Source organism: Eupeodes corollae, chromosome 1, assembly GCF_945859685.1.
Source record: "Eupeodes corollae chromosome 1, idEupCoro1.1, whole genome shotgun sequence".
Classification (NCBI taxonomy): domain Eukaryota; kingdom Metazoa; phylum Arthropoda; class Insecta; order Diptera; family Syrphidae; genus Eupeodes; species Eupeodes corollae.
This window is the reverse complement of record NC_079147.1, coordinates 45,847,603-45,865,367: the sequence shown is the minus strand read 5'-3', so window position 1 is coordinate 45,865,367 and position 17,765 is coordinate 45,847,603. Positions and strand designations below refer to the sequence as shown.

Here is a 17,765-nt window from a genome sequence, read left to right as displayed (position 1 = left end):
TTTGTAGATTTTATTTTTTATGAAAAAACGGACTGTTCGATTTTTATATAAAAATTACTGAATATCGAAAACAATATTTTTTTTGTAAAATAAAATAAGTTTCAAGCCAATATTTTTAAGTTTTGAAAAGCTATTTGAGTCTAAAGTAAATTTTTACGAAGTTTTAGTATTGTTTTTTTTTAGAGTTTTATTTTTTATAAAAAAAACTGTCAATTCGATTTTTTTAAAAATTTTACCAAATGTTGAAAACAATATTTCTTATGAGATTAAATAACTTTGAAGCCAATATTTAAAATTTTTAAAGAGATATTTGAGTCGAAAATCTATTTTTACCAACTTTTATACATTTTTTTTTTAGGATTTTATTTTTTGTAAAAAAACTGTCAATTCGATTTTTTTCAAACTTTAACTGAATGTTGACAACAAGATTTTTTGAAAGACAAAAGTAAATTAAAGCCAATATCTCAAAGTTTTGAAAAGATATTTGAGTCGAAAATCAATTTTTACCAACTTTTATAAATTTTTTTTTAGTTTTTTATTTTTTGTAAAAAAACTGTCAATTCGATTTTTTTCAAACTTTAACTGAATGTTGACAACAAGATTTTTTGAAAGATAAAAGTAAATTAAAGCCAATATCTCAAAGTTTTGAAAAGATATTTGAGTCGAAAATCAATTTTTACCAACTTTTATAAATTTTTTTTAGGTTTTTATTTTTTTGTAAAAAAACTGTCAATTCGATTTTTTTCAACATTATTCAAAATGTTGAAAACAATATTTCCTATAAGATAAAATAAGCTTGAAGCCTAAATTTCAAGTTTTTGAAAAGATATTTGAATCGATATTCTATTTTTACGATCTTTGAATAATGTTTTTTTTTAGATTTTTATTTTTTATAAAAAAACTGTCAATTCGATTTTTCTCAAAATTTTATCAGATGTCAAAAACATTATTCTTCGTTGCACAAAATTGTTTTAGAGATGAAATCATATTTCAGTCGTAAAATTTTGGAGGTGACAAATTTTTTTTTCAGTTTTATTGATTTAAAAAAAAAACCGTTATATTGATTTTTTTCAAAAAATATACCTGTTTGGTATCACGTTACAATATATTATATAAAATTTAATTCAAGTCTCTAGCGTTTTTGGTTCGTAAGATATTAATTGTTAACCAAAATTTTCACCTTTTTTTCAAACTGCTATGGTAAAAAAACCACCCACGCAATTTTCTTGAGAGCCCTTTCTGCATCTTTCTGCCTTATTATCTGTATAATAAAATTTATTTGAAGTCGATATCTCTTCTGGTTCTTGAGCTATGGACGACGAAAAAAACGTCGCGAACGTACGGACGTACGGACGTACGGACGTACGGACGTACAAACGTACGTACACACGCACGCACAGACATCTTTCTAAAAATCTTTTATTTCGACTCTAGGGACCTTGAAACGTCGAGAAATGTCAAAATTTTCAATTTGACAAATCGGACCCATTACAATAACTTCCTATGGGAAGTTAAAAAACAAATTTTTCACATACCGAGATTTGATTAGTTTTAAAGAGTTTAAATTAATAAAAAAGATCATATATATATTTTTAGAACTGCCTCCAATATTTTGGTATTTCAAACTTATTGCTTGCATTTTTAAATTTATAATTTTTAAGCTCATTTAGTGATTTCAATGTTACCAAAAAAGTAGGAATAATTAACTAATTTCAAAAACCCACTACCTGTCCCATAAAATATTAACTCGTAATTTCTCCGTTCCACACGTAGACCTCTCTGATTCTACCCTAGCTTGAGTTATACAAACAAATCAAACCCCTGCGGCTTAAACTAAAATCCAAGAATTAATTTCTCCCCACATGTACAGAGGTTTGCCAGATTATTTAAACTAACAACTGTTTGTTAAATACTCTAACTTAGTCACGTACCTTTATTCCATGCCACAATTTTTATTAAATATATATATTTTTTTAACAGAGTTTATAATATTTAGATCCCCCCATAGAACATAATCCCATAACTTTTTTAATACTCAGTCAGTGAGATATACATAAAGAAATAAGAGGCAACAACATAAAAATAAAAATACAAAAATAAAAATAAAAAGGAAATGAAGAAAACACTTGTACGCCAGAGTACCTATCTATCCTGAAGGCTTGAGGCACTTTCAAGTTTGAATAGGTTTTTCATGACTGCTAGGTGAAAACCTCTTATATGATCCGTTCGTTTATTCTCCATAGTCCACATACTAACACACACATATATGAAAACTCAAACACATATAGTCACACACTTAAACTGTGATGTTGATGTCCCCATTAAAATATTTTATTAAGATTTCCTCAGTGAAAAAGATAACAGGGAATTTCCACCCGCATCATTATAGCTATACTCGTGCCTTTCACTTATGTGTTGTGTCTATGTTTATGCTTAAAGCCTCCCAACACGTAGCCTAGGTATAAATGTAGACTTTCGAGAAACAACAAGGACATCAACAACGTCGACGTTTGGGTTTGACTATGGCTTTGGCGATAGCGACGACGACGACGCTCGTGCTCGACGCACAATGAAAATGAAAACCAGTCAACCAACCTTCCACAGGGTGGGTCAAAAGTGACATTCTAATTAAAAGTAATAATAAATTGTATAGATTTAGTTTTGTATTGGTAATTTTTTTAGTGTTTTGAGGAACATTTCATAACCTTTTGTATGCATTTTAAATAGCTCCACAGAAAAACATTAAGGCCCTTTGGAATTTATTCGGTAGCTGAAAATATCCCTTAGATGCATCTGTTGTTCGACGAGATCCACCTTGCTGCAACTCCATCCCGGTACTAACAGCAACCGCTTGCTTCAATAAACTTTTGATCATAACCTTTAACTTTTTTGAAGTTGCATTATTGGTGACATCGTCCTGTCTGTGTTTTGGTCAAAAGGGTGGGATATCGTAGGGATTAATCCATCGTAAACCCCTCAGCAAGAATTTCAGGAACATTTTTTGCCCAAAACTGGCAAGCGTATTCGAATAAATGTTACAAAAAGCTGTTTTGTAACAAAAGGACCTTTAAATTGTTTGTATTCCCTTGTTAAAAATGAAACTAGCCTAAAAAGTTATTGAGTCCATTAATGGCACACCAAAGACCGACACATCACTTATACGAGATAATGAAACTCCTTCAAACAAATAATCAAAAGAAATTAAAGAAAACTTTCTCGTAAGGCTCATAATTTTAGTTTGATCAACGAACATTTAGAAGTAGCCATTTATGAACACACCCATCAGAAATCAAGTTAACGAGTAACATTGAAATTCTCTACAATCACGAGTTCATAATCAGTTCTGAAAATAGTAACATCTTTGATATAAATGATGCTCTAAGAGTACTTCAACACAGACGGTAAATCGTTTATTAATATAAAATAAAAAGAAAAGGACCTAAATGAGTGCCTTGTGGAATTCCATAAAGACTACGACAGTTTCATCACAGGTTGATGGCTCTTAATTTTAGGTATCTTTAAAGAAAAGTGCGCCAATATTTTTTTCTGAAATTACACCACACCATACCACCCCCCCCCCGCCCCCGTCACACAGTGTACCTAATGAATTGCAATTCCCACGAATGGATTAACCTTGGCTGCCATTAAAGTGGAATTGAGCTTCATCACTCATTTGCTTTCTTGCTATTTGCTTGCTTGGTTGAATCTTGGAGAATCTATGAACTCCTTTTTTAATTTGCCCAAATTAGGTGTGGTAAAAAAACAGCAGCAAGTCGTTTCTTAAAGATTTTTGTAACTTCTCACTGCAGAACACATCAACTTGACCCAAGATCCTTCGTGTTCATGTTTCTGGACACACATGCACATTTCGCTTCAGTTCAGACAGTTCAAGGTCATCTAGCTCACGAAAGATCAATTCCAGCTCCTCGTTGACAGAATCGTGCCACCAGTTCCGTAATCACACAGAGGGTGTATTTCACACCTTTAAATGACGCCGATAAGAAACTTTTGACCCACCCTGTACATAGGTATGTATGGTGTTGTGTACGTATGGAGATAGTATACTGCTCCTCCATGTCACCTGTCATATCGTTTTACTTTGACAATTATACTCCGGAGAGATTGGGTTCTGCACAAAATGACAATTTCCAACAAATGCGGTATGAAATTAAATTGCAATAAAATTCGTGCCACTTCTGCCTCGTTGCCATCATCGTCTTCTTCGTCGTCGTCCTCGTAGGTAGTATCGGTATGGCAGAGCGGAGTTCTTGCTGCGGTTTATATGACTGTGTGTGGTATGTGCTTTGTGCATGTTTATACAATAAAAAAATGTCCTTGCGCTGCCATCAAATGAAAAAGCGATATTATAGGGTGGAAAGAAGGTAGGAGGAGATATATACATAGATAGCTTCGGTAACACCCGTGGCAATCATTTGAAAAGAGGAGCAAGCAAGAGGAGCAAGGATACGAGTATAGCAGTTTCAGAGAAATTATGTTTTATTTAATTTTTAGCTCCTTTGGAACTTTGGAAGCATCTTCATCTTCATCTCTCCATCCTCACACCCCATCCGCATCCCCTGGGCATCTCCCACACCAACCCAAACTCGAACTCAAACTCAAACCCAATCCCAAAACCCGAGCCAAATCAGTCTCAGTTGCAAATATATAATTTGAAACATGTGTTTCTAATGAACATATTGTACCCTTGGTATGAAATTATTTTATGGTTTTGAATTTTGTGGCACTCCTAAGGAAGACTTTAGGCGTCTCCACTGCCTCTGTTTTGCCATCACCGAATGTCTTAAGGCTCGGCCAAGCTTGTTTGTTAGAATAGAATGTGAGAGGATTCTTATTTTTGCTCGAGGGACGGACGGAATGGCTGACGTGCACAACAACAGCCTTTTGAAGATGTGCACAGCATTATTTCTGGAATGAATTCACGAATCAAAACAAAAATAAAAAACAGGGTTTACACGCAGATACAAATATATAAATGGATAAGGATACCCCAGTCCCTATCCTGTGTGTGAACTGTATACTGTCACCACTCGACAAATAAATCAGAATGGGGAGCATCATCAGAATGTGTGTATAGGGTAGGTATTCAAGTTAGCTATCGAGACAAACAGACGACAAGGACGATGACGACAACGACGAAAACGAAAACGACACAACACATGTGAATTAATTCATTCTAGTTCCTTTGGGAAAGAACATCAGCATCGTAAGTTAAGCATTTGAACTCGCAAACTTAAATGTAAAAGGGTGTGATGGGAAGGGCGACGGGGAATTATATTCAGGATTCAAAATACAGATCCAGGACTCATTGCTCTGGTAATTGTGCCGCTGCTGTTGCTCTCAATGCCACCGTGCTATGTTGCTATAGCTTACAATCCTAAATTCTGTTGCTTGTTTTAATTAATTTATCAAAATGTAAAATTAACCGATTCTAGATGTGGTGAGGACTCATATCCTTTCTATAAACTTGTATATCTATAGAAAAAGGAAAATTATGTAGGCTTTGTACACACGTTGCCACTAGAGGCGTCGTCGTTCGTATACCCACAAGAATATATAAAATTCCTGTATTTATTTTTGTTGTTAAATTTCTTCGTCCTTTAACCATTTATACACACACAGAATCGTATATGTTTATGTATATTTCAATATGAGAATGTTCATCTTCCGCTTTAGCCCCTGCTGTATAATTAGTCGTTTTGTGAATGCGTAAGTCATTTGATAATACAAAACCATGAATAATCGCTTAATTGAGTTGAGTGTGAGCGCAAAGATAGCTTTCGTACATAGCTTCAGCTTTAGCAATATCTACATTTACAGACAGAGAAAGACACACTCCTGTCTAAATGTTTATGTGTTTTATTTATGAATCTCTATCTGTCTGTAGGTAGATAAGTTGAGACGAATTTTATGACAGACATACACTGAGGGAAAAATGTGTGGACTTTTCACAAATTATGTGAATCTATCACAATGATTTCTACACATATAATTTATGTATTTATTACATAATGTAATTTTTACTAACTACATGAATTTATGGTGTCAATTAATAATTTGAGGACTCGCATTAAATAAAACGTAAAATTTGGAGTCACTGGTCTTTTGCGTAACGCATATTCTGTTGAACCAAAATTATACGAGCTTAATGGGATGATTACACTTTTGTTTAGGTACTAAGTATAGATTTTATGTACTCACTACATAATTTTAAATATCGTTACAAATTATTACATACACATTTATATGAACTTATCTAGAATGAATACAAACAAAACCTATGCAGTCATTACATAAATCTATGTCATAATTACTTATTTATGCACTAGCTACATTAATATTGAAATAATTTATTGAAGTACTCATTGCGTTGTATTTGTTTTTGTACATATTTTTCGAAGTTGTTTTCATGATCCTTCGTATCCTTCTTTTTTATATTGTGCGAGCACTAAAGGGGCTATGAATACCCTTATAATGATTACACTGAACACAGTGCGAGAAGTTAGGAAAGGAGGATAGGATTGGATAGGAGAAAGGATGCACATTAGTTTCAAATGTCGCACATTGTAATGAGTGGGAAATATTCTACACATTCGTGTAGTGTGGCTAAATAAAGGATCTCTGTACTTAACAGTTCAAAATTGGGCTCAAGGGTAAACAGATGGGTACTCCTAGCAGTACGGGTATTATGGTTGAATTGTTTAAGGGGAGAAACGCAACTGGCTATTTCAATAAAGTATTTTTTATAAAAAAGACGATAAAACAATAGCACACATGAGACCTTGCGGCGGTCTTCAAGAGAAGCAAATGTTTTGGTAAGAGAACGATCTTCCAGGATTTTTGGAGATCTTTTTTCTTCGGTCCTTTTTAAAACTTCTTTAGTCCTTTTTGACAGTTATGTTTCCGTACATCTAATTTTTACCTCCCATAGGACGCATTTGTAATCAGTCCAATTTGTCGAACTATAATGTTGACATTTCTCGAAATTTCAAGGTCCCTAGAGTCGAAATAAAAGACTTTTTAGATGTCTAACTATCTTAACAAAACACGAAAACCTACAAACTTTTTAAGCAAGACTAATCGACAGACGGAATGAGAAGTTATAAGTGTGGGTCGCATCCCAGCCTCTTTTTTTTAATTTTATGATCGTCCTCTGAATGTAAGCAACTTTGCTTACAACGTAGCTTATTGATGAGGGTTTCATTTTTTACATTCATTGAAATGTAACCATCGCACTTACTGTTAAATCATTATTGAGAGGTTTCATGATAATGCCACGCAAAATTTGATGCCAGTAATAAACATAAAAGCTTCTGTACTAAGTCACTTACATTTTTTTCTCAGTGTACTTCTGTCCCCTTTCAAATGGAAAGTGCAAAAGTAAGTCGTAAGTTATTCGTTATTTATTAATAACTTGAGGTGTTTTCTGGGCTAAACTCTGTTTTCTGAGATCGGATAGAACAGGGGGAGGTTTTCTTGGAAAATTATATTCCAAATGAAAATATATAATAAATGTGTGTGGTGTTATGTATGATGTATGATGTGAGATGTGTGTGTGTTTGTTTTTGAGATAATCGAGTAAAGATTATGTTTAATTTAGAACTTAATTATTGATTTTTGTGTGTTTGAAAATTATCATTTCTGTGTAGGTTTTGAATTGAAATTTTATTTACAATTTTAAATACTTAATTCATAGTAATAAATTGAGTTGTGTTATGTAGGATATTAATAATCAATGACATTTACTGTGATAGTTAACATATGAATGGTGTCTTTTTAGTAGATATTGAGAATTGAATGTGTAATCGAGGTAAAAGTTTCTTAAATTTTTATGAAATTTCGGATTGAAGAAGGTGAAATGTCTGTTGAGTTAGCATTAACCTTTTAGTGATTTAAAAAAAATCACAAAAAATAATATCCTTGTTTTATGGTTTGACTCTTTGTCTTCAGTTTACTCTATTTTTAAATTTATTTGAAAATTTTCCACATTTTTTTCATCGAAAGATACAATCTCTTGAAGTAAAGACAGAAAAAACAAAAAACAAATAAAGACGTGTTTTTACTAAAATTTATTATTTTGAAAAAAAAAAATTAAATATTTGCTAGATTTTTTGTTTTTCTTTTTTGAATACGATATTTTGTATTTTTAATTGTTGAGTAAGTCTTGAAAAAATAATGTTCAACAAATATTAACAATTTTTGGCATTTTTTCTGTATTTATTATCACATACTACGACACACTCAGCAGAATCCAACGCACTGCATGTATCTGCATAAGCGGGGCATTAAGAACCACACCTAAGCAGCGTTAGACACTATCCTCCATCTGACACCCCCCGACATGTTCAGCAAACAAGTGGCAGCGATAAGACTCAACGCCTAATCTCAATGGACTCCATCATTTTGAACCTCTTTGGTTCTATACCAAAGTACATAGAGTACACAATTTCAAAACCCCAATTTGGAAAAAACTTCCAGGTATCCATTCCATCCACAGATGAATGGGAAGACAAAAAACTCCTGGATGACAAAAGCATCCATTTTTATACAGATGGATCCAAGACAAATAAAGGAGTTGGTAGTGGTCTGTACTCAGAAAAGCTTAATCTAAGCATCTCATTCCTCATCCCTAATCATTGTAGCGTCTTCCAAGCGGAAATTTTAGCGATCAAAGAGGTTCTCTCCTGGCTAAGAAATAACGTGATATCAACTTCTGATATCCGCATCTTCTCTGACAGTCAGGCTGCTATTTGATCTCTTGACGATGTCTCAACCAAATCTCAAACGGCCCTCGATTGATGATCGTCTCTTATGGAGATGGCGCAGCAATTTAACATTCACCTCTGTTGGGTGCCGGGCCATAGAGACATGACAGGAAATTGAAGAGCCAATGAAAAATTTAACCAACATACCTATTTCACCTGAAAGGGAGAAGAACAGCTTTTGCGATAGCGAACTCTAGGTGGCTCAATTGACCAACATGCGCAGCCACAAAACTCATATGGACTTAAAGCGCTCTAAAGACTTGTTTTCTCAAAGCGGTATTCATAGTAGCTCCCTAATAGGTGTCCTTACGGGACACTGTCCTATAGGCAGACATGCAATACGACTTGGTGTAGCCTCAAATGACTTCTGTAGGAGCTGTATGGACTAAGAAGAAGAGGAAACAATCTCTCACCTCCTCTGCACTTGCCCTGCTCTTTCTTAGATTCATGTGGTATCACATCACCTTCTCTTTTGACCTAAGTGTGTGGTTTCTGAATCCGCGGCCACTTTAACCTTACCTTTTATTTATTATACATTTTGTCAATAAATGTCTTAAACATCTAACAAATTTAAGGAAGACTTTTCTTTTTTTTTGGTGAAATTAAATTCTTATATTTTTTAGAAGTGGAAATAAATTCTAGCGAGACATGAGGCATTATCTATAATAAAATTAACTCATTTGGAAAATGATCCAAATATGAAAGTTGCCAAAATACTTAAGAGAAATGGAAACTATATAAACAAATCAAAGTCCGATCTCTATTTGAATTAAAGAAACCTATCTTATGGCATTGGAAAGTTGAGAACTAGTTTCTAGTGACCTGTAACTCTAGACGATTACTGTGTAAAAGTGAAGCTTCTAGGGATGGAGAGAACATACAGATTTGAGCTGAATCCGAACGGCTAATTTGAGAAACATTTAGAACTGGTCCGCCAAAAAGGGGGCATTAGCTTTTTTCGACATAGTAAAATAAAGTCAAAAGACCTACTAGACGTTAGTTTTATTGTAGATTGGGCTTATTTTTACCTGAAAGGTGATGTTAAGAAAGTCTTCGTTACTGGGGTGAGGAGGACCCCTATGTAATTCAAGAGAATCCTCTTCATTTGCCTAAGGCTACTGTTCGGATGGGAGATAGAGCGACATCGGTCCTCATTAGAGCCGAATGAAGAAACTTGCCAAAATCACTGATTTTTTACTCGAATTGTTTGGCACCTTTTACTTTTAGGGTAAAATCTGTATTGTCATCGCACTATTCTTTTTTTGAAGTTAGAAATATATGAAACTCAACCGCGAGACTTGAACGAGCAGAAAGCTATAATTCAACAACATTTTGAAAAATTTTCATCGGTTATGTCAAACAAATATTGTGCTACGTTTGCATCAGTTTACAGAAAATCAAGACCGTTTTGAGGATGACGTTATTTGCAAAACCCACAATCCTGAACTGCCCCTTTTCTGTCTTGTTACTAAGAAAATTGCTTTGCATTATTTTTAAGCATCCAGTTTTTTAGAGAAATTGAGTTAATCTAAATAAAATTTAATGTATTATAGTAATTAAGTTTTTAATAACCACATATGGTAGAAATGTATATCCTCCATGAGAGCTTCTAATTGCATATGTTTTTACCCCTTCTCGATAATCTATGCATTCAAAACTTTAAATTTCTATAAACATAGAAATGATTCATGGAGAAATTATGAGGAATAATAATGTCTGGGTAAAAAAGCTCCCAAGAAATAACTGCTTAAATGAAATATGGAATAACACTCCAAACAATTTTATGTTAATGGGATTTATTTCATGCTTTTTTGGGAATTAACTTCATTCTTAATTCTTGGAGCTATTTTTGATGAAATAAGTCTCCAAATACAACAATGATATGTTTCCCAAAATTTAAATTAAATTTAGCAAGCGCAATGGGGTCAATTTTTTGGAGTTGGTCTTATTTTACAATAACAATGTGAAGTAAATCCAAATTGGTTTATTTCACTTTCAACATTTTGGTTTATATACAGCATAAAGATGAATAACCAGTGAGGTATGTTTTTGGTGGCATTTGCGTCATTTAACAATACTTTGAATTTGGGACATATTTTAATCGTTATTGGGGACATATTTCATGTCTTTTTGGAATTCATTTAACTTAATAATTCGGAGATTAATTTCATAAAGCAATAAAGCCCCGATTTAAGGAGTTATTTACTTTTTATTTTATGGGTTTTTTGTGGGGGTTATTTAACGTAGCTTGGCTTCAGGTTTTGAGTGAGCAACATTTAAAATATGCTCTTTTAATTGAATGATATATTTTAGCCAGAAATTAGGTAGATTCCTAGACTCTTTTTGTTCGCTAATTATAAAGTTCTTTAATAAGTAAAACAACGTCTGCTAGGTGACAATATTTTATTCAGACAGAAAAAACTAAAAGTAAATTTTCTGATTTTCAATAAACTGATCAAGTGATTATAATTCAATATTTTATATAGAATCATAATAACAAAGTGTAATATTTAACACTCTTTCTTATTCGTTTGGAGATCACACTTAATTTTAAGTTGTTTAATTTACAAAGCTCACAGTGGTTTGGTCAACATATCAGCAAGCATGTCTTTTGTTGGACAGTATTGACACTTAACAAAATTCTTGTCCACGTAATCCTTTACAAATAAAATTTGGTGTGAATACGCTTGGATTGGTTGCTTAATTTTTCGTGACATATTAGATTGAGACAGCTTTGATTATCCTCGTAGATTAAAGTTGGTTATTGTTGGGGAATGTCAAGATCGCTTAAGAGCATTCTTAGCTTGATTTGGTGACGATGTCTTTTTCTCCAAAATTCATACACTTGCTGCTATGTCCGGTCTGGTGATAACTGCTATATATAATAAGCATCCGATAAGTCTTTGATATGCCTTATTTTGTAGTAACTGTTCTTTTCCTTCAGTTGACTTGTCACATTCTGGCTCAATAGGAACTTTTGAGTTTTTTTCATTTGTTAGTCCAAAGTCATGAATAAGTTTATCAATGTATTGTTTTTTCCTTGTTCTGTAGTTCATATTGATGTCTTTGCAGACTTCAATCCCCAAGTGGCGATTAATCTCTCCCAAATTATTCATTTCAAAATGCCTCTGTTTTCTTGATAAGAGGTTCATCCTCAGTAGCAACTAAAATGTCATCGGCATGCACCAGTATGTAATAACCTTCACCTTTCGTTAAACTAATGTATAGGCATAGATCTGCCTTACTCTGGATGAAACCACTACCAATGAAAACATTATGAATTACTGTGTTCCACACTTTTCCACACACCATATTTACTCTTTCTTAATCGGCAAACCAGGCCCTGTTCTCCAACTTAGAACCCAGGCAGTTGTTTCATATAAATATGTTTCTTGAATTGTCCGTTTAAGAACGCTGACCATATGTTGAACTTTCATTTTGAATTTTCCTGCTATAGAGAGAAGAAGTCTAAAAGTTGCCTGCCTGATGACTGGTGCAAAAGTTTGGTCGTAATCTTGTCTATATTGTTTACTGAATCCCTGCGCGACAAGTCGATTCTTGGAGCTCTGAATACTTCCCTGAACGTTTCGTTTAATCTTATAGTTCAATCTACAACCGACTATTTTGGTGGAAATACTAATTCCCATGTTTGATTTTTCTCAAATCCTTGAATTTCTTTTTTCATTGCATTTTTCCACCCTTCCTTATTCTTACAAGTAATGGATTCCTTATATAGGCTCTATAGGCTCTTTCACAAGGTCTTCCTCTACCATATTTACACCGCTTATAAAGCGTTGTGGTGGGACTCCTTTATTTTGTCTGCTTGATGTTCTTAGTAGCACTTCCTGTGTTGGTTCTAATTCCTTTTTTATTATATTTTCGTCGTTATTGGTATCTTCTGGTTTTGTAGTCACGTCTTGGATTTTAAGTAAAGTTCGCACAATTAGTTCTGAACTATTCGTCTTGGTAGAAGACGTATAAACCTCTACCTTTACCTTTACATTTTGACCGATTGGATTAAATTGTTTAACTGCTTTGAAAAGAAATATTTTTCTACTTCTTCATATGAACAAATGTTTTGAAATAACTTTGATTTTTAACTTCCCATAGGAAGTTATTGTAATGGGTCCGATTTGTCAAATTGAAAATTTTGACATTTCTCGACGTTTCAAGGTCCCTAGAGTCGAAATAAAAGATTTTTAGAAAGATGTCTGTGCGTGCGTGTGTACGTACGTTCGTACGTCCGTACGTCTGTACGTCTGTACGTCCGTACGTCCGTACGTCTGTACGTCCGTACGTCCGTACGTCTGTACGTCCGTACGTCCGTACGTTCGCGACGTTTCTTTCGTCGTCCATAGCTCAAGAACCAGAAGAGATATCGACTTCAAATAAATTTTGTTATACAGATAATAAGGCAGAAAGATGCAGAATGGGCTCTCAAGAAAATTGCCTGGGTGGTTTTTTTACCATAGCAGTTTAAAAAAAAAGGTGAAAATTTTGGTTAACCCTAAATATCTTACGAACCAAAAACGCTAGAGACTTGAATTAAATTTTATATAATAAACTGTAACGTGATCTCAAAGAAGTATATTTTATGAAAAAAGACTATCTAACGGTTTTTTTTCTAAATCAAAAAAACTGAAAAAAAAATGTATCACCTCCGAAATTTAACGACTTACATATGATTTCATCTCCAAAACAGTTTTGAGCAACGGAGAATAATGTTTTTGAAATCTGATAAAATTTTGAAAAAAATCGAATTGACAGTTTTTTTTATAAAAAATAAAAATCTAAAAAAGACATTACTCAAAGTTCGTAAAAATTGAATATCGATTCAAATATCTTTTCAAAAACTTGAAATTAAGGTATCAAGGTTATTTTATCTTATAAGACATATTGTTTTCAACATTCTGAAAAATGTCGAGAAAAATTGAATGGACAGTTTTTTTACAAAAAAATAAAAACCTAAAAGAAATTAATAAAAGTTGGGAAAAATTGATTTTCGACTCAAATATCTTTTCAAAACTTTGAGATATTGGCTTTAATTTACTTTTATCTTTCAAAAACTATTGTTGCCAACATTCAGTAAAATTTTGAACAAAATCTATTTGACAGTTTTTTTTATAAAAAATTAAAAACCGAACAAAAATTAACAAAAGTTGGTAAAAATTGAATATGGATTCAAATATCTTTTCAAAAACTTGAAAGTTAGACTTCAAACTTATTTTATCTTATAAAAAATATTGTTTTTAGCATTCTGAAATATATTGAGAAAAATCGAATTGACAGTTTTTTTTACAAAAAATAAAAACCTTACAAAAAAATTTATAAAAGTTGGTAAAAATTGATTTTTGACTCAAATATCTTTTCAAAAATTGTAGATATTGGCTTTTAACTACTTTTATCTTTCAAAAAATATTGTTGTTAACATTTAGTAAAATTTTGAAAAAAATCGAATTGATAGTTTTTGTACAAAAAATTAAATACCTAAAAAAAAATTAACAAAAGTTGGTAAAAATTGATTTTCGACTCAAATATCTTTTCAAAACTATAAAATATTGGCTTTAAACTAATTTTATCTTATAGAAAGTATTGTTTTCAACATTCGATAGAATTTTAAAGAAAATCGAATGGACAGTTTTTTTTCAAAAAATAAAACTCTAAAAAAAACAATACTAAAACTTGGTAAAAATTTACCTTCAACTTAAATAGCTTTTCAAAAATTAAAAATATAGGCTTTAAACTTATTTTATTTTACAGAAAATATTGTTTTCGATGTTCAGTGATTTTTATATAAAAAACCAACAGTCCGTTTTTTCATAAAAAATAAAATCTATAAAAAATAGTACGCAAATTTGGTAAAATTGATACTAGTACATAAAGACAAAGTTTTAAGCAAGACAAATCGACAGACGGGATGGAAAGTTATCAGTGTGGGTCGCATCCCAGCCTCTTTTTTCGGGAAGTCTTTTTGATCGTCCATATCTCAAAATCCAGTAGAGAATAAATAAATGTTGTTATACAGATAATGATGCAGAAAGATGCGAAAAAAAATTGAGTGAGGTGGTTTTTTACCATAAGGGTTTTAAAAAGGTAAAAAATTTAGCTAAACCAATATCTCACGAACCAATAACTCAAGTGGCTTGAAGTCTATTTTATATAACATATTGGTACGTGATACTAAACAAATATATTTTTGGAAAAAATCCATTTAACGATTTTTTTTATAAATCAAAAAACCTATGAGACATATTACGCAAAATTGTTAAAAATTTATTTCATCTAATTCGTATTTGTTTATATAAGAAATAATCACTTTCAAGAAATGCTACTAAAATTGGTTAAAATTGGTTAAAATTGGTTTTCGACTAAAAAACTCATTACCAAATACAGATTTCGAAATCAAACTATTTCATCATATTCAAAATATTGTTTAATAGTTCTAAAATTCTTAAGAATAAATCAACTGTCAACTTTGTTTAACAAAGCACGAAAACCTACAAACTTATAATCAAGACAAATTGACAGACGGCATGGGAAGTTATCAGTGTGGGTCGTATCTCAACCCCTTTTTTTTAATTAAGTTTTTGAAAATCAAAGTCGGACAAAAATTGGAAAACCAATAATCTTTAAATGACTTTCTCGAAAATTATAACTTTTTGTATGCACGCGATGTGATGGTTCATGTTTTGTTTTCAAAACAAATAGAATCGAATTAAATCCTTATTCAAATATTTTAAACAAGAATATAAATACAAATATTTCTTGTAGAAATGGCTTTCTCATAGATCTACGAACTTTTTATTAAAAGCATAAAACGCCTTTCAGCTTTATCAAATCTTTTCCGTATTAACTCATTTTAAAAGTAAAAATATTTTAAAACACTTTTTTTAAAGAAAACTTTCTAAAATTAATCAAATCAAGGAAATTTCAAACATTTAATAGATATTCACTTGGCCTTGTTTAAATTTATAAGTTAAAATTAATTATTTCAACAAAACGCTTTCCAAAGAACATAAGTTCATTGCGTAGGAAGTATCAGAAATTTCTTAATCGGTTCTTTATAATTTCTTCCAACATTCTATTATTTATTTTTGAAATTTAAATAACATAAATCAATTTTTTTTCTAATTTCAGATTAAACATCTCCAAGGACGGAACGGTAATCATTTCCAAAATTAAACCAAAGGATTTTATTAGAAAATTTCAACGAATTTTTGAAACCCAAATACAAAAATCTAGCAAAAGAGGAGGGAATTGAAATTTCAAAAATAACAAAAGAAAAAACACAAAAAATAATATTAAAGGACTTAAAAAGGGAATTGGCGAAGAAACATAAAGAAGATCAAAGAGCAAAATAATGAAGGAAAATAATTAAAAATAAATAAAAGAAAAAAAAAAACAATAATTTCCCCAGCAGCAGCGGTTACTTACACCAAAAATAAAACATCCCTACATAAATATTTCGTTAGAAGCATATCCGGTTAATTTTTAACGTGTTTTTTTATTTTTCTACCCTTATTGAGTGGTGAATGTTTGTGTGTGTGTAACATCGTTTTCCTATTAATTTCCCTTACCGTGGTCGATAGATTCTCGTTTCATTTAGATTATGTTGTTTGGTTTGTTCGAATTTTGAAATTCATATTTAAAGTTCAATCCTCAAAAAAAAAAGCTGCTACATTGTGCTTCAATCAAAATGGTATCGAATATCAAAGCATTCTAAAAAGTTTTAGATAAATTCAGTTCGGTTCTTGCGGAAAATAAAATTAATTATAAGTCAGTGGTCAAGGATACCTTAACATAGAAAATTGGAACATGGATCTGGAGATGCATTCTATTCTGCGTATCATCGCTGGTGTCCTTATTTCGGTGACACTTTTCACAAGACTCACTTCCGGACAAATCGATTGGGATGACGACGATGACCCAGGTAATTCAACTTTTGTGTATTTTCATTATTTTTATAACCTGTTTCCTTCCAATATATTTTATGTAAACTTGGGTAAATCAGGACATAATAAGTACCCATCTACTTATAAAATATGCAAGAAAACCAAACACATTACTTTATAATATTCTAAGGGTAAATGGCCGAGCAAGTGCGCAGCTGATTTTACTTCTTTTCTTCGTATACCAAGTCTTGCTTTGGTTATGTGAAGTGAAATGTCAACAAAGTTTATATTCCAAGCTTTCCATGTAGAATGTTGAGAAAGAGAGGTACAGGAGACCTTCAATTAGGAAACAAAAATTTACTTAACATAGGCGTCAGCGCCTCCATTGTCCTTCATTCGAGTGCACTACACAATAGAAGGTGAAAACACCTTCGCTAGGATATTGAATTGGACGCAAGGAGGTTGTAGAACATGAGGGCGGCAAAGCAGTGCGGCGATGGTGGTGGGGTGTGTTAAATAAATATGAAAAGTTTCCATAATAAGTACACAGTAGATGATATACACTGATATACAGACCTTCAAGCATAATCTTAAAAAAAAAAAAAAATAATTCATAGCCACCTGTCTCTTCGTCCTGGTGTCTAACCTTCTTCAAACTGTTCAACGTGAACAAGGACCATGTCAGGCAAATATGATATGTAGGTTTATACCTCTAACTACTCTGTAGATATACCTTATACCCTTCCTTCCTTAAGAGAGTGAGCGTGAGCGTTTGCATAAACAAAACACAAACAAGGACATACAAACACATAGCATTCAACTTTAACCTCATACTTATAGCTTTACCTAGATATCCTTATAGTCATGACAATTTTCAAGTCCTTGCTAGGTACCTATACCCACCTGGCTTAACATCGGAATAGATGATGAACAACAAAATATAAGAACGAACGAAGAAAACAAGTTAGATGTTGAAGAAAAAGAAAAATAACACAAGTTAAAAATAAAAACAGAAAAATAGAAATAAAAAGTCCTGGAAAGAAAATATTTTATACTCGAGCCGGAATGATCCTCCTCAAACGATGAACTT

At 32.2% G+C, this 17,765-nt stretch overlaps 1 long non-coding RNA gene across 1 annotated transcript in view; it reads left to right on the top strand.

Annotated features, from left to right (window-relative positions):
• LOC129941693 (uncharacterized) overlaps nt 1-16,717 on the top strand; it is a 76,206-nt gene extending 59,489 nt beyond the window's left edge. The window contains exon 2 of the long non-coding RNA XR_008780910.1: nt 15,921-16,717. This is a non-coding gene — a long non-coding RNA (uncharacterized LOC129941693). The remainder of the gene's footprint in view (nt 1-15,920) is intronic.
• The last annotated feature ends 1,048 nt before the right edge of the window (nt 16,718-17,765 follow it).